The sequence below is a fragment of the Sceloporus undulatus genome, chromosome 2 (assembly GCF_019175285.1).
Source record: "Sceloporus undulatus isolate JIND9_A2432 ecotype Alabama chromosome 2, SceUnd_v1.1, whole genome shotgun sequence".
In the NCBI taxonomy this organism is placed as follows: domain Eukaryota; kingdom Metazoa; phylum Chordata; class Lepidosauria; order Squamata; family Phrynosomatidae; genus Sceloporus; species Sceloporus undulatus.
Window position 1 is genome coordinate 92,331,115 of NC_056523.1, and position 25,935 is coordinate 92,357,049.

General features: G+C 40.5%; 1 protein-coding gene across 2 annotated transcripts in view; it reads left to right on the forward strand.

Annotated features, from left to right (window-relative positions):
* The window catches only part of FLT4 (fms related receptor tyrosine kinase 4), a 148,823-nt gene that overhangs the window by 25,290 nt on the left and 97,598 nt on the right, over positions 1-25,935 (forward strand). The window lies entirely within an intron of this gene.

A 25,935-nucleotide genomic window follows, 5' to 3' on the forward strand; every position in this document is an offset into this window, starting at 1 on the left:
AGGTCTGATAAGTAAGGAGGGGCCAGTCCATGGAGGGCTTTAAATGTCGACAGCAGGAGCTTATACTGAATGCGGAAAGGGAGGGGGAGCCAGTGAAGGGATGCCAACACAGGAGAGATATGGTCACAGCGGTGGGCGGATGTGATAATGCGTGCAGCTGAATGCTGGACAGAAATTAAAGGACGGAGGTGAGAAAGAGGAAGCCCTGCCAGAAGAACATGTACTGATGTGAGAGCTGGACAGTGAAGAAAGCAGATTAGAAGAAAATCAACTAATTTGAGATGTAGTGCTGGAAAAGAATGCTGAAAACAAATGGTTCCTTGAGAAGACAAAGCCTGAAATCTCCTTGGAAGTTGAAATGACCAAATTGTCATATTTTGGTCACATCATGAGAAGGCATGACTCATTAGCAAAGGCAATAATGCTAGGAAAGGTAGATGATATGAGAGGAAGACTGCCAGATGAATAGACCCAATCCAGGGAGGTCATAGGCCTGAACCTACAGGATCTAAGCAGAGCACTGGAGGACAGGGGTCTTGGAGATGTCTCTCATCCATAGAGTTGCCATGAGTTGGGATTGGCTTGAGGGCAGTTAGCAACAACAAAGTTATTTCTTAATAACTATACAACTTCAAGGGAAAGGGATTAATTATAACTGGATAAGGTTTTTTAAATAGATGTTTAATTTCAAACTTTGACAGAAATTAGCAAAGGGTTTGCAGAATCTCCTTTGCATTTTACAAGAAAATTCAGAGCCACCAATTTAATTCTGGTGCTAGACACACACTTAATACAGTGGGCCCTCTCCATACGCAGGGATCCGTTCCGAATCCCTCCGCATATGGAGAAAATCGCGTATGCTCAAACCCCATTGGCTGCAATGCGGGAGTGCTTCCACATTCAGCACAGTGCGCGCCCCACGGGTGCACACACCAAAGGGTGCAATAGCCACAGTGCCATGGCTTTACAGTGCTCCTTCGGTGCTGCGTTGTGCAAATGCAGTGGCAGAGGAGTGCCGTGACACCGCATGCCATGTGGACCAGTGAATGGCATCATGCTGCCATGGGTGCAGAGTTGGAGAAGCTGGCCTTAATGTCTGGAATGCACAGCCCCTAAATTAATAATGTTAGTTGATTTTGTAAAAAGAGGCACAGTCTATGGAATGGGTTTTGTCTTTTTTCTCATATTACAGCTTTTTGTGAAATATTGAGGGGAATGTAGAGACATGTAAGTGTAATGTAGTGATTTCCCTTTATTGTTTATTTTCATTTTTAATTCTTCATTAATTTCATTTTTATTCTTCATTAATTTCTATTTAGTTAATTTTTAAAGAATATGTATGTTATAATACTCTACCTGGCAAAATCTGGTAATCTATATAGTAAATGTAAAATTGTTGTTATCTGTCTTCAAGTTGACTTTGATTTATGAAGAACCTCTCAAATGGCTTTTTTGGCAAGATTTATTCAGAGGAAGTTTGCCATTGCCGTCCTAAGGCTGAGATAGTGTGACTTGCCCTGGGTCATCCTGTGGGTTTCCATGGCCAAGTGGAGATTTGAAACCTGGTCAAAACCTCATCTCCCGGAATCATAGAACAATAGAATCATAGAGTTGGAAGAGACCACAAGGGCAATCCATTCCAACTCCATTCTGCCATGCAGCAACTCTCAATCAATGCATCCCTGACAGATGGCCATCCAACCTCAAGACCTCCAAGGAGGGAGACTCCACTACACTCGGAGGGAGTGTGTTCCACTGTCGAAGAGCCCTTACTGTCAGGAAGTTCCTCCTAATGTTGAAGTGGAATCTCTTTTCCTGTAGCTTGCATTCATTGTTCTGTATTCTAGTCTCTGGAGCAGCAGAAAACAATCTTGCTCCCTCCTCAATATGGCATCCCTTCAAATACTAAAACAGGGCTATCATATCACCTCTTAACAGTCTCTTCTCCAGGCTAAACATACCCAGCTCCCTAAGCCTCTCCTCATAGGGCATGCCAGGCCTTTCACCATTTTGGACACCCTCATCTGGACATGCTCCAGCTTCTCAACATCCTTTTTGAATTGTGGTGCCCAGAACTGGACACAGTATTCCAGGTGAGGCCTGACCAAAATCTAGAATCTTAGTCCAACACTCTAAGCATCATACCACAATGGCTCATGATATTTCCAGTGGGAAATAATGATGATTAAAACAATGAAAATAACAGTTAAAACCTTTTGAATAGTGTAATTGACAGCAGTTGGACTGTCTCATATTGAGAACATATGCATGGAAGACTACAATTTCCCCTCTAAAATGGAATTCCTTTACCTTCACGACCTCTGCTACAGGGAATAAGATCCATAATTTTCATTTCCTGTTCCAGTACTGCAGGGCTCAGGACTCCACTCTGTGGCAAATGAGTGAGCAGGAAATAATAATAATAAATAATAAAAATTTTATTTATATGCCGCCCTTCCTCCGATCAGGGTGGCTTACAACAAGTTAAAATACAATCAGTAATACACATAAAATAAAATACACATTAAAACAAACCAACAGTAAAAAGCCCCATAGCCCAACCTCTTGGCCACGAAAGAGGAGGGAGGCCCACAGGATATTTATTCGGGGAATGCCTGTTGGAATAGGAAGGTTTTAAGGTCCTTCCTAAATTGGGCCAGGGTAGTAGACGAGCGGAGCTCTGTGGGCAGCGCATTCCAAAGGGCTGGGGCAGCTGTGGAAAACGTCCTCCGAGAAGTGGAGACTAACCTAGCCCCAAGCACCTTCAGTAGCTGCTGCCCAGACGTTCTGAGAGTGCGAGGCGGAATGTATGGGGAGAGGCGGTCCTTTAGGTATCCTGGGCCCAAGCCACTTAGGGCTTTATAGGTAATTACCAACACCTTATATTGAGCTCGGAAGCGAATGGGCAGCCAATGGAGATCTTTTAAAACCGGTGTTATATGGCTGGTCCTGGGAGCACCAGTGACCAGCCTGGCTGCCATGTTCTGCACCATTTGCAGCTTCCGAGTTTGGTATAAGGGTTGCCCCATGTAGAGTACATTGCAGAAATCCAATCTCGAAGTTACCAGAGCATGTACAACAGTTTCTAGGTCCAGCAAGAATACTCTAGTGAGCAAGGAATGTTGAACAGTCTTTCAAAAGTCTTGGAAAAATTTGTTGAAGAAGTGGGAATTGTGACAAAATGTTGACATATAATCTCACTCCTCCAAATGTGGGATCAAGAACCCACTCCCACCCCTAACCACTGTTTATACTGGTTGGGGCATTTTAGCATTACTGTACTTTGGAGGTCACTATTGAACAATAGTGTGCCTATTGTACCAGCCAGCCATGGCTTTCTCTATGCTGCCAAGCTTTTAAAGATTCAAACCAGCCAAACTACTTTCCTCTGCTGAATTCTCCCTTCTGCTCCAATTGCCATTCACCATTCCTGAGGTCTCAGTGATCATTAAGCCTGCTCAGTCCTCAATAAGGTTTTTTTGACAACATGGACATTGGCTTCATTTAGTGTTCATGCGTTTAAATTTTTTTTCCATTTTTATAAATCTTAGATTTCCTATATGGAAACCTCCCTGTAGTTACTTAATGACTTACTGAAGCTCAGTTTTTGTTGTGGTACAAGAGTTCCCTATTAAAGAGCATTAATGGTAATAGACCTCACTATGTCATTCTATGGCTATGAGCCCATCTTAATTCTTGTTATAATCCTACTCAATTCTCATAGCAGATAGACCAAAACAAATGTCTTCTTTACCTGAGCATTGTACAAATAAATTAATTGCTTCAGGAGCTGCTGTTGCATTTAAAATATTGACAAGATTGGAGCTGCTCTCTTTAAAAATGTTCCAAGGGTCCCTCACTGTAACTTCCCACATACTTGGCATTTGCACAGGTTTTTCATCCTGTTTATGCTGCTAGATAGTCTCAAGAGGGCTTTCTTGTTATTGTTTTTGTTTTAAGAAACCTAAAAATGCAAACTAATTCGGTTCTGTCTCTCCAACTATAATAATGTTGATACAAGGAACAATTTAAAGTTGCCAGATCTCCTGTATGAATCTATCATATTTCAAAATATATTTCAAAACTCTGTAAAACAGAATAGCTTAGCCTCTTGGCGTCACCCATTTATATTTAACTGTTCTGTGACAGTTTCTTGTATAGCATAAAAATGCATCCCCCTCAAAAAAAACTCAGGGTGGATGCTAAATCTCACCATATTGTTCTACTAGCTATACCTCCACCCCACCCCACTCTACCTCCAAAAACTCTATACTGGCCATAAGGAGTGAGTGAAGAATCCATATCGGGCCAACAGAAAGGGTAGAAGTAATTTTACCATCTTCAAGTTCAGTGTAGGTCTGCCCAAGAATAATTGGGCAATTTTTTAGGTTTTGTGAAACATGAGATGCACTCCAGTGTCCAAGTAACTGGTTCCTTTAGTTCTAGATCTTATTTTGGACAGCATGATGTGAAGAAAAATACTGTAAATGTCTTTTCAAAAATTAATCACAATCAGTTTAATGAGGATTAATTCCAGAGAAATGGATATAGGATTGCAGCCATTGTATAATCCCAATTTCTCCATCTCTCCTTCACCCATTTGGATGACAGCAGGCAGTGTGATTTGTAGTTCTGAAGATCAATGGAGTCAGTGGAAGGTGGTCGCTCCAGTATGAGTGGAGCAAGGAATTCACTGTGGGTTTTAGTTTGAACTTTAAAGGAGCTGTTGAAGGTGCCAAACCCTGCCTCCAAAATAGTTCATCATCTTGGATGGCCCCTGTCAAGGTCAATCAGAATCCCAAAGTGAATTCACCACCTCTCTGACCTTGCAGCCACCAATCTCCACTGAATGGAGCTGACAATGATCTCAGTTATATGCGTGGACCCCAAGCTTTCACACACACTCTTCTTGCAGAACTTTAAAATATACTTCAACTAATACCCTTTCCTTCAGTCACTTTAGCTGCCCAGAATTTCCCACCTCCCAAATTAGCTTTCTTTAGCCTGTTGTTTTTTTCTCCTCTGAAGAAGGCTCCTTTACAACAGAGCTTGGAGACCTTTGCTTTGAGATGCTGTGTCTTCATAATCAACTCTCATGGAATTAAACTTGGTTGGACCCTCACAGAATCAAAGTGGGATGATTTTCTGTAAGGCTACCTGGGAAAACCCTAGTAATTCTTTGCTCCAAGGCAACAAAATAAAGCCTGAACCCATGTAATTACATTTGTGAATTTCCATCTTTTGTATTCTTGTCTCCCCCATTCTACCTTTTTTTTTCATGGAATACATGAATATTAAGTATCTTGGGGCAAGAGGTCTCCTCATTTCTTTGTTAGTCTTTAAAGTACTATATGCATTGTTGATGATAATGTACTAATCATAACACAGGCCTGCAATTTTTTTAAAAAAAACTTTTTCAATATTGTAGCTACTTTTAATGTATTTTTGGTACTGAATTTAAAAAACCACAATAAAAATGTAACACGAAGAGTTCTTTCACAAATTCAATATTTTTATCAATTGAGTTGTTACTCAGCTTTAAGTGCAGATGCTGATGTTCCAGTATGATTTCTTTTAATGGTTTTGAAAGGATTCTTGCATTTTATATCAGTTAATTAAAGTGGCTTGAAAGTCTATTACGTGAGTTTAAATCCTTTGTTGCTCTTTACAGGATAATTTCATTCAGTCACATATTGCAACATAGAAATGTAAAAGCAAGTTGTGAAAAACTGTACATGATAGAACAAATGGGATGTCATTTTTGAATTTAGAATGCCAAATTCCTGTAAAACCAGATACATTTTTAAGAAGTTTAATGGCCCTCAATTTTGCAGGCCTGTGTAATTTATCTTAACAAGCTATCTGTTGCTGAGCCATCCCATCTCTTTTCCTCACAGATCTTTTTGATGACACAGCCTGCAGTTTCTTGAGACAAAAGAAAACAGTAACATATTAATAGTTTAATTATATTTTATTTTTATCTGTTTGTAGTGATGTGAGCTTTTATCTTTGACTACTTTATTTGCACTCTTTTTGTAAGTCCCCAAGATTGGGGAAAGGATAGGAAATAAATAGATAAATAACAACAACATCATTTGTCTCCCTGCTAGTTTAATTCCACCCCAAGTAGTGTTCAAGACAGTCCCTTCATAGATGCCGTGTTCGTGTGGCCTTGTTATTACAAACTGGTGAGCCTATGTCTAGGGTTGTAACACTGCAGGTGGATGCTAAATTCCCTTCATGCAGAAACTAACATATCAGAGAGGTATCAGTATAGAAACTTTCCCCTTGATGAAGTGACTGATTCATAGAATATGATCCCATGCTCTAGTTGGAGATATCCTGTTTCCAGATAGACCAAGAGCTTCCTTGGCTAGATGGTTCTGTGGAGGAGACCATTCTTTAAAAAAAACCTGGACCTTAGGGGAGAAGGTGACAGAATCCCTTTCTATAGAACTGAGGAGGATGAAGTGAATCACATTCTCATGCACATGGACCCATACATACACACACACCTCTTGAGAGATACTGACGGTTGAAAGCATGAGCAAGAGTGCTTAGAGGAAGGACTTATTAGGTGTAACAGCCTTCATGTGATAAGAACTTCCTCATGCACAAGACATTTGGGAGGGGGGATGAGAGCAAATGATTGGATTGCCTTGACCTAAATTGCCTGCTTGGACCCTACCAGCTTAGACTTTGGACTGTCTGGACATTGCCCTTGGAATCTGCGTGGCCTGAAATAAGACATAGAGGAGAGGACCATTGAATCACAGGAGCATTGAATTAACTGTTGACCCAGGACTGGGGCATCTCAGAAACAATATGATCCATATCTGAGCTGCTTCATGAATCTTCAAGGCAATTTCTAAATGTCCCTTTTCAAAAAATGTTTGGTATCTGCAGTGGAAGAGAGCTAAATTGATTCTAATTAATACCAGTAGTTAAGGCATCTTGGGTGGTGAGAGAGAGAAACTTCATTTCTAATATATCGGTGTCCTAATGTCCCATTCTTAGGCTTTCTGCACTTGACATTAATGTTTTATTTATGTAAATGCACCTCCCCCCCCCAAAAAAAATAACAGATGGTATATACCTGAATCCCATTGTGGGAGGAAGGCAGGCTATAAATCCTTGATATAAATAAAAGTAATAAATAAATAAATAAAATTTGTGATTAACTGAGAGAAATGCTCATTTTCATTGCATGTTTTCAAATCATCACTTCTGTTGAGAAATGGATATAATCAATTAATGAGTAAGTTTACAACATTTTAGTTTACTTAAATCTTTAACTTAATGTCAGCAATTTTTCATAAAACAGTCATATACCATAATAGCACTTACTTGGGAATTGGCAGACATGACCCAGTGTTATGAATTATCTTAGGGTAGGCCTGGGAGCCTATCCATTTAATTAACATCATGTGGACCAGGTTGGAGGGCATCGACTAATCTTTCATTTATTTTATTTATCCTCACTTGGAGTAAATAATGGATCAGAGATTCCGTTATGTGATAAATTCTGGATAAATTCATGTCCATGTCATAATCAGCACCTTATAAATTATAGCAAAAGATTTGATTAGAAATCATGGTAATTAGCTGTACATTTTTGAGACAGGGGAATAGTAGAAGAAACCATGCAATTAATCTTGTATGGGACAGGAGCAAGACAGTGATGGAGGACTTAAAATTAACCCCCATGTGGAGCACACATGGGGGATTTTCCTGTTCCCTCTTGTGAAAAGGAGGGGAAGGCTGTTGGCACTGATCCTATGAAAATAGCACATGGTATGAATTCTGTGTGTCTGGTCATGGTAAGCATTTACTTATTTACATGTGAATTTAGTATGCTTCAGAAATATTCCCATTCTTGTTGCTAAGGCTCAAAACAGCTTATTTTAAACCAAATTAAAAATACACTGCCAAAGTGACTTTCTAGTCACATTAAAATGTTTTATACCACCTTAGGGAAGTCTTCACTGGGAGCAAACAAGTTTTTTGAAAGGACATTCAATCCCAGATACAACAATCTATTGGTGTTTGTTTTTGACACATAGAGACACTATCAAAATATCAACCCTAACATCATAAAGAGTTGTAGAGAAGGATCATTCTCTGAATACTTAACAGAGCTTGTAACTACCACTTGAAAAATCAACATGTTATTCATTGGTCATCAAATAATGTGTTGCCTGTTAATCATGAATAACATAATATGTTATTCATGTGTTAGTGTCCATAATATTACTCTTAGAATTTTTCTGTGAGACAACACTATTAAAAATAGCTCTAATAGCCACTTGCACCCAAGTAATGCTTCTGCAATAATGAGTAAATGTTATTCACTAATGGGAAGAAACAAATCTAATGTTTATGTGTTTGGATGAAATTGTATAAAAGTAAAGCATTTATCCATTTATTTAAAAATACAAAAAGGTAATGAGTAGCAATGTTATTTTAACTTCAAGCTCTAGGATCTATGTAAAGAGAAGGCTCACAGCATGTGTGTCAGCTGTAGTAAAAGTCCACCTTCAAAACTGAACTGTCAGTGAAGCAAATCATCAGGGGCAACTTGATTCAAGCTCATCAGTTCTGCTTTCTTTGCTCTCTCCTTGGATTTTTACTTTCACTGCTTTTTCCTCCTGACTGCTGCTGGGAGGAACACTATCCATCAGCATCGCAGGGCCTGGCTGCACAAAGTTCTGTTAGATGTCTTAACATGAAGGCAGAAATCCCCAGCCCTGAGTCTCAGTACAGCTTACACAATGTTAAATAGACACAGATAAAAAGTTCACATCAGTAGAAACATACGAAAACATAAAGGGACTACCTTTACCTTTAGGAAGAATGTTCCAGGTCCTGGGAACAGCCACCAAGAAGATCCTCTCTTGCATTCCCACCCCTTCAGATTATGACAGTTAAAGGGCTCATTCCCACTTACATTTAAACTGGTTTGGGATTCGCCTTCACTCTGTGTTGGTAAATCGATTTCAACAGGTCCGTCATTCCCACTATGAAAGTGGATCTCTTCATTATCTCCTTGTAATCACTTCTCTTTTGACACAGTTGTCGTCCCCACTAGTTTGTGCCACTTCAAAATGCATGTCAATCATCTGTGTGTCATCAGTGATATAAGTGGCAGCCTGGGCAGCCTGGCTTGGGAACTGTGTGTGTACACACATTGATAGAAGATTTGATTAACTGATTTTGCAACTACTTGCCTCACTGATGGCAATTAGTTTCAAAATAAATTAATTTAATCTTCTATCAATTTTTTTAATTGATAGAAGATTCGATTCATTGGTTTTGCAACTACTTGCCTCACTGATTGCCTCACTGATTGCACATAGTTGCAAAATCTATGAATCAAATCTTCTATCAATTTTTTTAAAAAAAATCATGCGTCTATAGGTCACACCACAAGCACAAAGGCAGCGCTGAGAGGGGAATGGTGGATTTACGAAAAACTGAGGAGGGATGGTAAACACCCCTCTACCATTAGTCTCTCCCCTCCAGAATGATGCAATTCAGATCCGTCATTCCCACTCATTTCCAAAAGAACTGCTAGGAAACTAGTGTCTGGAAAAACCAGACTTTTTGTATTTGCCTCATTTTATTGTGACAAAAATCGATCAAAGTAGGATCGAAACCAGTTTCAAATGGGAATGATGATCAAATACCCCAATCAATAATTCACTTTAAATCATAGTGGGAACACGCCCCAAGATGTACATATGAGGATGATGGGGCAGAGAGGTGGTCTTCAATATGAAAGTCAATATGAAAGCAGACACATATAAGAGACTATGATATAGCAATAGGAATAGCAAGTACATTTCTACATAAATAAATAAATAAATAAATAAAACTTTTATTTCTATCCCGCTTTTTGTTAAAAACAATCATTTCTATACTGCTTATCAGTGAGTGCACTTAAGCACTCCCTAAGCAGTTTACAATGTGTAAGCCAATTGTCCCCAACAAGCTGGGTACTCATTTTAGTGACCTCAGAAGGATGCAAGGCTTGTTGTTTGTGAGTGACTGGCTGCAGTACAGGCATTTAACCACTGCATCACCAAGGCTCTATGATCCTTTAGACAGTCTAGATCCAAGTCATATAAGACCTTATGGGTCATATCCAGCCACACTAATTTCACCCTTTGAGTGTGTGGAGTGGGAAGGTATGTTTTATTTGTCATGAATGTTAAATGTTTTATTTGTCATGAATGTAAACAGTCATGAATGTTAAAAGATCAAAATACATCCTTTGGTGATATTTGCCTATATGAACTGCCCCTGATTTGGTTCAAGACAAGCTGGAGGTACAGTTTCAGCCACCTCATCTGCAATTTTAAAAAAATGGGAGAACACCCAAGGTCAGAATCAGAAAGGCAAAATCTCTGGCCTTGTTCTGACACTTCTGGTGCTGACATCACTAGTCAGCAATAACCTCTGTTCTTGTTGACACAAGGAACTAACCCCAAAGGCTGTCTAGACATTGAATTGGCTGCCAACATATTCATTAATATCTGGAAATTCTCAGAGATCAGCCTGAGGATAAACAAGAAGGAGAGGGAGTATTGAGAAGGGAAATGCTATTTCCCTTGTTATGATTTTTTTAAAAGAAATGGATTCCATTCCTATGATTAAAACTGGCTTTTAATTTTCCCTCACCTCTGTCCTCGGCTGAGTCTGGAGGTTAGAACAAACACCATTTTTAATGCCCAATTCTAATATAGTGGCTCTTAGACTCTTCTAAACCATCCTCTGCTTGCCCCATCAAGTGCATCTTCATTAGGTCTTCATTAAGTCTTACAAGAGCAAATGAATGCATACAGCTGCTAGAGAAATAGCTCACAGGTGGCATGGTGGGAAGTGGAAGACAGAAGGAGGTGTCTACATCTGAACAGTAAATGCAGAGTGACATAGAGGTGCTCAGCTATAACGTCAAACAGTGGTATCATGTCTTTTGACTGGTGGCTGGCAGCTAACTTGAGAAAATTGGCAAGAAAAATGTTCTATTAGAAAAGGAAGAGTTAGCATGGCCTAGTGATTTGAGCATTTGATTATGGCTCTGGAAACCAGGGTTCGGACCCCAGTTTGACCATATAAACACACTGGGTGACCTTGAGTGAGTCACATTCTCTCAGTCTCAGAGGAAGGCAAAGGCAAAGCCCCTCTGAATAAATCTTGTCAAGAAAATCTCATGATAAGGTCACCATAAGTTGAATACAACTTGAAGGCATACAGCAACCACAAATAAGAGATATATGTTAAAACACTGTTTATATGTGAAGTCGAAGGCTTTCATGGCCATCATCCATAATTTTTTTGTAGGTTTTTCAGGCTATGTGGCCATGTTCTAGAAGAGTTTCTTCCTGATGTTTCACCAGCATCTGTGGCTAGCATCTTCAGAGAATGCTTGCCTAGAAAGGAGGGGTGTGTGTGTGTGTGTGTGTGTGTGTGTGTGTATCTCCTGTGTGACCTGGGAAGGCAGGAGTGATTTGCATGTGTATTGTTCTGTTGCTGATGGCAGGCCTCAGGGTGGGAAGGTACGCACAAGAGGATTAGTGTCTGCTTGATTAGTGTTCATTGTCTGCTGGGAAACCCCTGATCCTGGGAGATTTCTCATTTGCATTTGCTGAGTCTTCATCTTGCTATTTTTCAGGACTGGTAGCCAAACCTTGTTTACTTTAAGAGTTTCCTCTTTCCTGTTGAAATTGTCCAGGTGTCTGCAGATTTCAATGGCTTCCCTGTGCATCCTGACATGGTAGTTGTTGGCATGGTCCAGAATTTCAGTGTTTTCAAACACTATTTTTTGCCCAGGATGGTTTGTAATGTGTTCTGCTACCGCTGGTTTTTCTGGATGGCCCAGTCTGCAGTGTCTCTCATGTCCCTTGATTCTTGTTTGCACACTGCAATAGGTGGTCCCTATGTAGACTTGTCTGCAGCTGCATGGTATGCGGTAAACTCCTGTGGCTGTGAGAGGGTCTCTCTGGTCTTTGGCTGAGCAAAGCATTTGCTGGTGAAACATCAGGAATAAACTCTTCTAGAACATGGCCACATAGCCCGAAAAACCCACAAAAAAACTACTGTTTTTATGGTTTATGAATGAACCTTGGGCTCATGCAGTTTCCCCTCTAGCTTGGCTGTGATCAAACCATCTACTTTTGTTTCCATTTTCAGCTAAATACAGTTTGTCACTGTATACCAACTGATAACAATTCAGTTTTAACCATGGTTTGTCCAAATAAATCAACTTGGTTCAGATAAACCATAATGAAAACTAATCTTAATTTCCAACTAGTATTTAGCCATGAGACCCAACATTTCACAAATGAAAAATGGGATAGATGTAGTTGAACCGCATAAGGGTGTAGTCAAAAAGTGTGGCCAGGCAACAAGAACACAAAGAAATAACACAATGCTAATATTTTAAATTTTTAATATTTTTAATTTAAACAATTAAATTAAATGCCTTAATTTAAAAAGATAAACTCTGGAGTTTATGTTTGGGTGTGGAAAGGGCAAAACTCTGCCCCCTGATTTCACCTCTCCCTCCTGCTGAGTTAATTGAACAGAAACTACTTCTGTACTTTGAACTCGGTTTGCAACAACTGAAATAAACTGAGGTTGAAGACAAGAGAGAAAGTTGGAGGTGAACAGAAAAAATGGGATATTTAGAAATCTGATGATTGGAGGGCAGAGGATAAACCAAGGTTGTCCTTGCTAAAGTGGGGCAGTTGGAGGGTATGCATAACAAGAAAACAATGTGTAAAGGACAAAAGAAAATTGATTTCAATCTCCTAATGCCTGTGGTGGAGAACAGAACGAGAAAAAGAAAATGGAACAGGGCTGTGCATTTAATGCTAAACCATGATGTAGTTGGGTATTAATATTGATATGTGTGAAAAAGATGCTGACAGAAAAAAGGAGCTGTGGAGAAAATCAAAAAGGAGTGCTGAGGGGTTAATTAATCAGAAAAATAGATAGTAGAAAAGAGAAAATGGGGAAAGTTTTGTGGAGTCAAGCAATGTGTGATGGAGTCAAGAGTTTCATGAGGCAAGGCAGGAGGTGGCTGATATTTAATTGTTGTTGCTGGGTTGTTGATTTTTTCATTTGTTAAATGTGTCACATCCTTAACTCTGTTAAGTAGTTGTTGAGGGTATTGGTAATAAATATGTTTACTAATGTATTAACTGGATGAAACTATGCTCTCTATTTTAGGATGTATATAACACTTTTCAGAGCAAGACTTTCTCAGGTGGCCCACTTCAAAACATGTAACATGAAAAAATGTTACAGAATCCATGATAAGCTTATAAAAATGCAAAAAGGGAAAGAGGAACATCAAGGACAGGTTGATTACAGTCGGCCCTTCTTATACATGGATTTTTTATACACAAATTCAAGCATACACAGTTTGAAAATGTTCAAAAAAAAGTATAAATTTCAAATATCAAACCTTGATTTTCCATTTTTTATAAGGGACACCTTTTTGCTATGTCATTATATTGAATGGGACTTGAGCATACACTGATTTTGTTATACACAGGGGATCTTGGAACCAAACCCCAGTGTATAACAAGGGTCCACTGTTAACTGAAAGTAGCATGAAATAAGATCTTCAACCTTTATTTAAAAGCCAGTAAAGTAATGACCACACATTTTCTTACAGAGGAGATTCCACCAGCACACCTTGTCTCTAGTGCATGCTGTTCTAATAGATCTTGAGAGTGAACCCATGAGCAGTGCTTCCAACAGCAATCTTAAGGCCTGACTTTGAATGAGTCACATACTCTCAGCCCCAGAAAATCCTGTGAGATGAGGTCACCTTAGGGTCGCCATAACTAAAAAAAAAACCTAGTTGAAAGCACACAACAACAACAAAGTTTCATATGAATGTACAGTTGTTCAGATAATAAGTTTCCAAAGCATTAATGGCTTCAAAGTGTGCTTATGGCCTATGTACAAAGAGCCACTCAGTGTAACTGGTGCAGTGCTAAATGCTCTGATCACTCCAACAGTGATCTAAGCAGCTCCATTTTGTATCAGCTGAAGTTTCTGAATACTTTTAAAGACAACCCCCACACAGAGTGCAGTACAGTAGTCTAGTCTGGGTGTAAGTAGGACATATGGAACTAAGGCAAGATCTGTTTTTTCTTGCATTACAGCTGGTGCATCAATCAAAGCTCATAAAAGGCACTCCATGCCACTGACTCCACGTACCCTTCAATAGATTGTGCCAAATCTAGCTGCCAGCTTGGGGCTATTTCAGTCAAGGGCCTCATGTGGACTTGAGGAATAATTAAGAAAGTGTTTGTTCATCTAAGCCTGTGACAAGAGCAGCAGCCAATGGTTTCAGTTGTTACCAGACTGGAAAGGAAATCAGCAAGGAGGACAGAATATGAACAAAGTACTCTGCTGGGAGGAACCTTTGTTGATCAGCAAATCTGACAATTCCTCAGAGCAGAGAGGAGAGGGGGAAATGCAAAGGATGAACTAATAGTGATGAGTATGCAGAGGACTTCCTGATGAGAGGAAGGGAAGCTTTTAAAAATATGCCAGAAAAGTCTAACATATTACAGGGTAGAATTCCTACACCTTCCATCTTGCTTCTGTGATTATCCTATTTAGCAAAACAAAGACTTGATATGTCTTGGAAGCTGCAGAATCCACAAAGTATGGTAGTCTGTATAATCACTCTTGTAAGCAGCCAGCGATGTAACAAAGGAACAGACCCCAGAAAGTATATAAAGCTACCAAAGCAGCCTGGAGAAGAGGGGTGTTTTTTTTTAATCCAATTGGCAAAGGAGGTGTACACAGACCAGTCTAAATTGATCATCAGTAAAGGAAAACCCCAAAGACTTATATAATAGAGGAAATGTGTGTGCATGTAGCTGTGGCCAGGAAAGATGTGGAGAAATTTATGTTCTGGCCATTCACTCAGATTCTCTGTAGTGAATTATGGTGAGTTGCCAGAACCCTGCATATAAAGTGGGGAAGGGATCTTGTGTCACCTTTAAGAATAATAGATTTATACAGTACTAGCATGGACTTTCATGGATTACAGTCCATTTCCTCAAATGCATTAGTATCCATCAGTGATTCTGCAAAAGTGGGTTGTAATCCATGAAACCTCATTCTGAAATAAATACTTTAGTCAAAGGAAGCTTGTGGCACCTTTAAGACTCTCTTTCATAAGTGCTAAGAAACATATGTTTAAGTTATCCATTCAGAGAAGCGTACTCCAATAAGTAGTTAATGCTCTACTGTGCTGCAAGGATTTGTGCAAAATCAATCAGTAGAATACAAACAATCACAGATCACAAAACACTGCATAGTCTTTGCATTGAACTCTTTAGTGAAGCATACATTATATTGCCAATGTGGACAATATAATCTAATCTGTGGCAAATATTAGCCAGTCCTGGGTTACAATGAGCTGTTGGCTGTATAAATACCCTCCAACATGTCAGAGATGAAAACTGGTACACCTGTGGTCACGCAACATCAGAGTGTGGTCAAAATGTTAAAATTTATTAATAAGGAAGAACACACAAGTTAAGAGAGGTTGCAACAGTTTGCTTTTTCCTTGATCTACTGGCAAAGATAAAGATTCTATTGCTTCCTGTCCTCACCTCCCTCCTGAGTTAACTGAGTACAAACCCACTTTTCCACTTTGTATTCAGTTTGCACCAAATGAAGCAAGCTGAGAACAGAGAGAAAAACTGGGAAGAGGAGAGAGAAACTGGGGTCCAATCTACACTGCAGAAATAATCCAGTTTCACACTGCTTCAACTGCCATGGCTCAATGCTATGGAATTCTAGAAACTGTAGTTTTGTGTGACATTTAGCCTTCTCTGTTAAAGAGTTCTGGTGCTACAATAAACTACAGTTCCCAGGATTCCCTAGCACTGAGCCAGGGCAGTTAAAGGGGTGTCAAACTGGATTATTTCTGCAGTGTGGATTGGATGTGTGACATTTTAAACATAGCTGAAAAAGTGGGATGACAGAGGACCAATCGGGACTATTCCTGTCAAATTGGGACAGTTGGAGGGTGTGGAAATTCTCTCAAAAGTTCCTGACACTTTTGCAATCCGAGGCCTGGGTGTTGGGTTCTGGGGTCAAAAACTTGATCCCAAGGCATTGTAAAGTGGTCTGCATCACTCCTAGAGATTATTAAAAGACGGGTGGAAGAATCTTATGGAGTGAGAGAGTGTCATGACATCTCATAGACAACTAAGAGCTGTTTTATCAATCTGTCACTATACCAAGGAATTTTTCTTATGTGTGCTTGCAATCAATCACAAATGCTGATTTAGGGTGGTTAGACTTCCTTCCCAGACAATGAGATATGCATATCTGGAACAAAGAAAAATGAACAAAGTGGGAATTACTCCTCACGTATGTCAGTCATGATATAGTCTCTGTATAAGAAATGCTGAATCAGCAGTCTGAATTAATAAAAGAAGTTTGGTGACAAGTAAATTTAAGCAATGACAGATGATAATTTAACTTTGGATAAAGTCTCTCATCTGCAGCTTGCCCCTTTAAGAACCATAAAATGAAAGATCAAGGGTAGGAAAACTAATAGGAAATACAGTTTTCCCGAAATAGACAAGGTGTGAGGGGCTATGGAATCCTGCTTCCTTTTTCAACATCCCATCAATCCAGTTCTGTTTATTTTAATGTCCTGCTGCCAGTTCTCTTGGAAACCATCTTGAAAAAACAAATATTTCTGAATCCGCAGCATGCCTTTTTAATTACACTAATCCTTTCTCCATGTTAACTGTGCACATATTAGGCTAATATATGCACATATGAGACACAGTGGCTAGCTAGAACATTTTATTGTCACACATGCCTGCTAGATGTTAACATGCATGCTTGCAAGCCCACTTGGTACAGGATCCTGTGGAGAAAAAAACAGGATGGGGGGGGATGTCATAGGACATAAATCTTGGAATGGAAGAAATTATATTTAGAAGGAAGGTCTCCCTCACACCTTGGAGTTTTACTAGAGAACACAAACCACTTGTTTGTCCATCAGTGCCATTTCCTAGCAGTTCTTATTGCCAAAATCCATTGTCAAGAGGGGCAGGTTGCACATTGGAGGCACTACTCAGAATTCCAACCTGATGGGTGTCTAACCTGGTCAGGTCCTGTTGTTATGAACTAAACAATTAAGACATTAAAAAGACTGCTCATACCTTCTCTCAGTCATTAATCAGAATGGAAAATGCAGCCAAGAAATCAGAAGAAGATTAGGATTTGGAAGGGTGGCTATGAAGGAACTAGTATAGGCAAGATCCTGAAGTGTAAAGATATATCATTGAATGCTAAAGTTAGGATGGTCCATGTTATTATGTTTCCAGTGTCTGTGTCTGGTTAAATCGTTAACTAAAATAGTAACAAAATAGTTTAAAAGTTTCTGTACTTTGGATCAAACATTGATCAGAATAGAGACTGCAGCCAAGAAATAAGAAGAAGACTAAGAATGGAAAGGGCAGCCATGAAAGAACTAGACAAGAACCTAAAGTGTAAAGACAGGGGTTGGCAACCTACGGCCCGTGGGCCGCATCCGGTCTCAGCCCAGTCCTGCCGCCAATTGGCAAGCCGCCGTCCTGGACTCCCTGGAGGCCTTTCCTCCGCCAGACCTCTCTCTCTGGAGGGAGGTCTGGTGGAGGAAGGGCCCCTGAGGGAGCCCAGGGCCTGGCGGGCTGCCCCCTTGCCCCCTTGGGGGGCCTTTCCGCCGCCAGACCTCTCTCTCCGGAGGGAGGTCTGGCGGAGGAAGGGCCCCTGACGGAGCCCAGGGCCTGGCGGGCCACCCCCTGGCCTCCCTGGCGGCCTTTCCTCCGCTGGACCTCTCTTTCCGGAGGGAGGCCTGGCGGAGGAAGGGCCCCTGAGGGAGCCTTTCTTCTGCCGGACCTCTCTCTCCGGAGGGAGGTCTGGCAGAGGAAGGGCCCCTGAGGGAGCCCAGGGTCTGGTGGGCCGCTCCCCTGGCCTCCCTGGGGGCCTTTCCTCCACCGGACCTCTCTCTCCGGAGGGAGGTCTGGCAGAGGAAGGGCCCCTGAGGGAGCCCAGGGAAGCTGCCACCCCTGGCTCCCTGGGGGCCTTTTCCTCCACCAGACTCGCTCTCCGGAGGAGGTCTGGCGGAGGAAGGGCCCCTGACGGAGCCCAGGCCTGGTGGGCCACCATCCTGGACTCCCTGGGGGTTCCTGTTCCTCCGCCAGACCTCTCTCTCCAGAGGAAGTCGGCGGAGGAAGGGCCCCTGAGGGAGCCCGGGCCTGGCGGGCTGCCCCCCCCCTGGCCTCCCTGGCGCCTTTCCTCTGCAGACTCTCTCTCTATTTAATTATATTTTTTTGGCTTCGGGCCCCCCCCGTTGTCTGAGGGGACAGCAACCCGGCCCCTGGCTCAAAAAGGTTGCCTACCCCTGAGTAAAGATATACAACTGAGCACTAAAGTTAGAATCATCCGATCCATTGGATTGCCTATCACCATGTATGGATGAGGGAGCTGGACAGTGGAGAAAGCCGATAAGAAGAAAATCAACTAATTTGAGATGTGGTGCTGGGGAAGAGTGCTGAGGAAACTGTGGGCAGCCACAAAGAGAAACAAATGGGCCCTTGAACAGATCAAGCCTGAAATCTCCCTGGAAGCCAAAATAATCAAATTGAGATTGTTGCACTTTGGCCATATCATGAGTTAGTTTTTTTAAATAACACACGCACATGTACAAGTGTGTGTGACTGTGTGCAAACATGCTCATATACAGGCATACATGTAGTACTGATGTTTTGTATGTTTTTAACATGTACTGGTTTTAATCATTTGCTTGCTTTCCCAAGTCGCAATGTTTCCAACATGGGGAAACTGTAACTTAAACCAAGAAGATGTATGTGAAAGCAGACATGTACAAGACAGGCAGGGAAGACAGAAGAGAAGGTGTTTGAATCATAGGGTTGGTGGTCAAGTCATTGTTTAGTTTGTTGAGCCAGGAAAAAAATATAACTGAACTGAGCACTTCCTAGGTATGGAGTTAGAATAACATTCAAAGGGATTATAAAGTTCAAAGATGCTAGGAGCCTGCGTGGTGTAGAAGTCTAAGTTTTAGATTAGGATTTGGGAGATCCAGATTCAAGCCCCCACTGAGCCATGAAAATTATTAGGTAACTTTGAGCCAGTTTCATTTCTCAGTCTGATCTACCTTGCCGGGTTGTTGTAAAGATAAATTGGAGGGAAGGAGAGTCATGCATAATGCCTTGAACTCATTACAGGATAAGTGGAATGTAAACTGGCTATTTGGGAAAAGTCCCTTCTGCTGCTACAAAGAAAGAATTAAATGCAAATTGATGGGAAACGTGGTTCCAAACTCACCAGTCAGTGCTACAGATGTTTGTGTCACTCTTCCCCACCCCTCACACCACTCGTGTAGTATTCCAGTGGAGAGTTTGTTCCTTTTCCTGTTGTACTTGCGAGGAGCCTCAGACAGGATACATCTGCAGGAATCCCAGAGCCTAAACCTGCACAGGCAATGCATTTTCTTCCTTCCCCCATTCTTGTCATGGTGTTGTTGCCTAACAGGTCTTAAAGTGAAGAGAGATGTTTCTTTCTTGCTTGCTTATTTTTCTCTTTATGAGCACTTCCAAGGAAGGCATTCCAGAACACTGGGAGAAACATGGAGTGGCCCCTTTTTCAGTCAGACATGCAGTTTTTTTAGTCCAGTGAAATAAGAAAGGGATGTGTTCAGATGTAAATAAAAGAAAGCAGGTAAACTGACCTTTGTTCCACAGGGAGCTCTTAAGCCTCAGCTCCTAACTTAGGGGAGTCATCTGTCAGAACAGATTGCCTTCTTGACCATGCATGGGAGGGCAGTCCAATTCTGTGTACTAGAAATCGTTACCACTGGCTAAATACATTTAAAATTGCTACCATGGGCCTTATGTTTTAGAGGTAGGGGAACCATATATGTCCATAATGAGCTCTTGTGATTTTGAGTGAACGATCCTAAAGAGGGTTAATGGAATCCTTACTTTAGTCCCTTTTAAGCTTATCCACAAGACTCTTTGCTAAGCACAAAACTGAGGGACAAACTGTTGCTCTCTCAAAAGATCCCAGCCATCTGGGCACCAGGGTTTGTAGTAGAGGCAGACGTGTCCGGCAGTAAACTGGAAATACAGATTTGTATTCAGAATGGATAAGGAATATTTTTGTTTTAAAATGATTATATTTTCAAGGGATTTAACAAAAAATGCTTTCATTTATTTTCATAACCACAGAACACATTTTTTGTACAACATCCAAATGTTTTCTCTCCCTTTTTTTGTATAGCACTTGTTAAGTGATCGCTTCAGGGAGAAAATGATGCTTAACCCTTTCCATCTGCACCTCTTCCCTTTCCCCCACTCATTTCTTTTGTGTTATTTCAGTCGGCACTCCCAATCAGGAACAGGTTTTCAGTTTGCTCTTGTACTTCTGTATTCTTGTCAAGTACGCTAAGGCTGGAAGTAAGAACCCTTGTTCCCAGAAACCATACCTAGTTTTGGTGAGTTAACATGATCTGCATTGACTCAGGCCTCGGAGCTCTCAGATGGGCAACCCTGGAGACTTTTGAGTATTGGGTATTGGGGGTCCTTTTGCCTTCATCTGTTCAACAGAGTAGTACATTTAGCTGCTGGGGTAGAAAAGCTAGAAAGGATTCAAAATCTGGAAGGGAACAAAAATATCTAGCCGTGATTCCTTTTTAAAATGGAGTTTGATAGATAGGCATAGACATAGATATATAGTCAGTGACTTTCAGACTTCATTGCTTTCACATTTATTATTTCCACTTCCTACATTCTCATCTGCTGGTGTACATGGGTGTGCATATTCATACTCAAATCTACTTTTTTGTTTGTGCTCTTATCTTATTCCAACTAATTCTTTGTTGTCATCTGACTTAGTGCAAATTAAGGATCTCTTCTTGCTTTGCTTGCTTGAAGTCACACCATGAATGAATCTACCTTAAATTATTCATAGTACAGTGAACATTCACCATAAGAGGAAGGAGGGCCCTTAAAACATAATTTGCCCAGATGAAGCAAAATGTAGCCACTCCAGAGGTTGAACTGCTCCTCCCCTGTGAAAGCCAATGGGAACCAATGCCACCCCTTATGTTTATTCTGTCTTTCAATCTGTAACCCTCACAAGATGTCCTACAACAATTTATAAAAATAGAAGAAACAAAAAACCAACAACCTTGCACTGACCATTGGCAGAAGCCAGAGTGTATCCTTCTTTCCTTTCCTTCTGCAGCAAGTAATAGCAGAGTCTTACTGAAAATTGGGCTCCTCTAGGCCATGGCTTGAGAAAAACTAGGCATGCTTCTTGCTGTGACAGTGTGGTGGGGAGGAAGTGTTGAGATCTCTAAGCAGCCCCTCTCGTTCTCCCTTTAGGGAGATTCTTTCCCCTCCTATCTGCAATATTAGGACAACAGATTAGGTCTCATTTGTTGTGGATATGTAATTGTTTGGCCACAATTTCTGTTATCTTTGTCACATTTTGTTGGGAGATATTTTCAGTAGCATCACAAACATGAAGTGGACCTGGGCATGATAAGGACTTGGGGCCAGACCTGCCAATAGGCAAAGTGGTACATTCCATATGGTACACTGCTGTCTGGTGCATCCCAACTTCAAGCAGCCTGTTGCCTTTATGTGCCATGGAACATCTTCTGTCATCACCAGTGTTGATGAAGAATTCAGCTGCTAATCTAGTTTTTTACATGGCATGTGATCCAAACTGCTCTGCCCTGCAGTGTCTAAACCAAGTAAGCTGGACAAGGCTCTGTCTTGCTCTTTTTTAAAATATTTATTTTATTATTATTAGTAGTAATAGTAAACAACTATGTACACAACAATAAAGCAAATTAAAACAATTCATCTCACAACTTTGAATTATGTTGCAGGTCTCCTTCTTGGATTCTGCTCAATGATAGGTCATTTTAAAGTCCAATGTTGTCTTTGTGTAAATCTAGTCCAGAATGTCTGACCAAAGGTCCAGATGGGATGCAGGTTATCTTCTCTTGTTTCTATTTTTATTTACAATTTTGTTTATTTTAAATTTATTTATTTATTTATTTATTGTCTTGCTTTTTAAAAATATATTTTTGGTCAATAGTGCACACCTGATGACATACCCACAAAGTAACTTCTTTTGTTCCAAGAGGGATAGAGTATAACTGGTAATGTGATAAGAGACCAAGACAAAAATCAAAGGGTCTCTTATCACATTACCAGTTATACTCTATCCTTGTGGATCCATGTTAACAATCATTTTGTCTCCTGAATTTTTGCAAACTGAGCATGCTTCAGTGTGCTGATCAGGTAATTTGGCTCCAAGACACTTTGTCCATAGTAGTAGAGTGGTGTGATTTGCTTCTTTGATCTCTAGGGAACTGTACTTTACATTTTGAAAACCATGACTCTAAATTCCAGTAGCAAGGGGCAGGGGGAGTTTAATGTAACAACAATCCAGGGAGGGTCCACCTTCATCTGGTCATTTCATATTGCTGTTGTGTAATGATAACTAGTATTACTGTAGACACTATTACAGGAAAAGCATGATTTAGAGATCGGTGTGTCTCTCAGAGACAGAAGTGAGAGACTGCTGATTCCAGTCCAGTTTCTATAGATAGACAGTATCTAATCAAATGAATGCAGTCTGAATTACTCTTTGGCAGGAAGGAAGTGTAAAACAATTAAAAGGAGCAAGGATGTCTATACAGAACTAAGTTTCAGGCAGGTCATTCTTCTGATCAGGCTGTTACTACCCTGCATATTCTCAGAAGCCTGTAGGGAATCTGCTTCCCAAATGCACTCTTGTCTGCTTGTCTGGCATTTCTTACCTTCTTTTCCAGACTGTAATTCATCTTGACAAAGTTTTCAGTTTCTCTTTCCCATTGTCTTCTCCTCAGCCTCCCATTGTTATTATGAAATGTAGACGTTCGCTGGCTAAGGAGTGTAGCTATTTCAACTTCCTCTGGTCATAGTGTTACTGAAAAACAAATGTTGTTTCACTCATCAACCCCCATGTATATAAACATTAAAAATTTTACGTGGCACAGAAAGGTGGAACTATCTACAGTCCAAATGTTTAGAGACATTTTCTCATTTGTAAAAGAGAGTCTGTGACTTTGTGAGGGGATGTCACAGAGGATTAAGGGTAAATATGAGAAGTAGTTCTCTTTGTTATCTTCATTTTCCATATTAATCTTAATAGGCACCGTATTTTGTATATATTTTAAAGGGAGCTAAAGGCTAAAAGTTTTCTAACAAATGCCGTAACAAATTAGAAATCCTATGATAAATATATTTTTGAATGCAAGATGGTAAAGAATATAATTTATACACTAGGATAAGCTAAAACTTACCTTGACCTTGCTTCAGAAGCCTGAGTGATGCTCAGGTTGTTGGGAAACCCATTCAGCATGGTAGATGCAGGAGACTAATGGGATCCCATAAATTCCTCTATGTTCTCAGTGACTTCCTTCTGCATAGTACAAGTAATCCTGCCAAGGCCCCTGTCTTGCTGTGAAGGGGAAGGATATGATGATTCATCAGCATGGGTTCAGTGCCTTCTCTGGTGCTGAAGAACCCATGTTGTTTCTGGTTATTTAGTGATCTAGGCAATGAACTAGATTGGATAATGGCCGGAAAAATCTCAATGCAGAGCTGATTGGACACAAGTTAGAGCACATACTTACATCTACTTTATGATGGTGTCAGTAATAAAGAAAGCGTACTTTACTGCCGTCATTGACTCCTCATATCCATCCACTGAAACATTCTGGGCCGTATAGGGCAGCTGATCTTTAACTTGGAGAGAGGTGCTCTGAACTCAGTAGCCCACTATGACCTTCACCAAGCAGTTTGAGAATAAAACCATGATTTTCTGTCATGACCTAGAAGTTCTTAGCACCACAACAAGCCTGATTTTATGAGATAAGATTCAGTCGCTGTGATGCCTGCAATAAAACAAACAAGTACTTACTCTTGTGTGAGTCTTACTCTTCTTGGATGATTAAAACTAGCAGAGAGGGAGGGAGGAACGACCTGGGGCAGAGATCCATGGTGTGGTAAAGGGGTTATTGTTCTACAGTGGCATCTTCTACCTTCCATATCAGTACAGAAATGGATTTCCTGTAGAGTTTTGACCAAATTTTGAAGGAACTATCCAAGGTGCTAAACCATATACCCCAAATAGATTCAGCACCTTTTGGGCTACCACCTGGTATAGGCTTTCCCTCAGTGCTGTTTAACATCTATATGAAACCATTAGGTATGGTCATTAGGAGATCTGGGGCTAATAAACATGTAAGTGTATGAGATTGCTGTGAATTTTCACAGATAACTCCTTGAAAAACCATGAAGCCTTTTTCTGCAGAGTTTAAGGAGCCTCCTTCTGCAAAAAGCCCAGACTCTTGGATGGATCTAATGTTCAAAATATATCTTTCTACCAAAATGTGTGTTTTTGTTTTGTTTTTTGGTTTCTACCTTCTGCTGATATCCTCATTTTTCTCTGATATCCTTAATGCCAAGTAACGGCCTTCTGTGCCATAATAAATTAAACTGCTGCTATGATCAATCTACCCTTAAAAATAGTAACACATCAGGATATTTCATAATAGCACTTTAGGATTGTCACGGAACACTCTTCTCCCCACAACAAAATGGGTATATCAACACTGCCCTACTTTGCAAAGCTGGCACAATCCACAGCCTCTCAACCACATGCCTGTCGCATAATATGAACATAAAAACGATGGATTTTATACCCAGATTAAAATTTTATTATGCAAATAATATATCTCATCAGAATCATATTATCATGGTATTTCTAGGACATCCAAGGTGCAGAAGCAGGATTGTTAGATCAAAACAAACTGCCTTCATCTGAACAACCTGCTGACCCAGGGACACTCTCCTTTGGCTCAATGCAGTCTCACTCTAGCATCCACATTCTGAGTAGGAGTGGAGCTCTTGATGACTAAACAGGTGTGTGTGCGTGTGTGTGCACATTACAATAAATAAATAAATTTGGGATTCTAGGTGGAGAAATTCCCTCTTTCCTTCCCTCCCTGTAGACACCCAAGTAGCCTGGTGACACAAGTACATGTGACTTCTGTATGCTGGCATATGTTCAAGAAAAGACAGGGTGTAAAAAGAAGTGGCTTGAGTAGCTTATCTTCTGGTAGCCAGGGAAAGAATACAATACGCAAAGGATGGAGATTGGGGAGATCTCTGAGTGAGACCCTGGCAATATCTGAGCAGTGGTGAAGCTTCTTCCATCAATGCTCCCTCTGTATTTCAAGACTTCCCTTTTAATAGTCTAAGCACCTGTCATCCAACGCTATACTTCTTCTTCCTTGCAAAATGTGTGTGTTTGTGCATATTGTGAACATAGCATTTATTGCCTTATAAGAGACTTGTTTTTGAATGTTAGGTACAATACTGTCACCTCTGTTCAAATATATTTTTAAAAAAACACATACAGTTGAAAGTTACTTCATTTATTTTTAAACTGACCTCCACCTCCCATGGGCAGAAGAGTTTTAAAACTCTGCCCCATATTCATACCCTCTTCCTTCAACATATGCCCCAGTACAAAGATTTAAAAGGGAATGTCACTCTTTGGGAAAAGAAAAAATATGTTTAAAAGTGGACTGTGGGAGGTTTTAGTCTCAGCACAATGGACTGATCTGGAATAGGGAACCATGTTCTTTCTTGGGAGTAAAACAGCACCTTTTACCATGTATTTAATGCAGCATGTATTTTAACCTTTAGAGTAATCAGTGACAAATTTCTCTTACTTTTGCATGGTGAGTCTTTATTGATTATAACCCTTTGATATGATGTGAATCTGAATATTTTACTAATAAGTTTT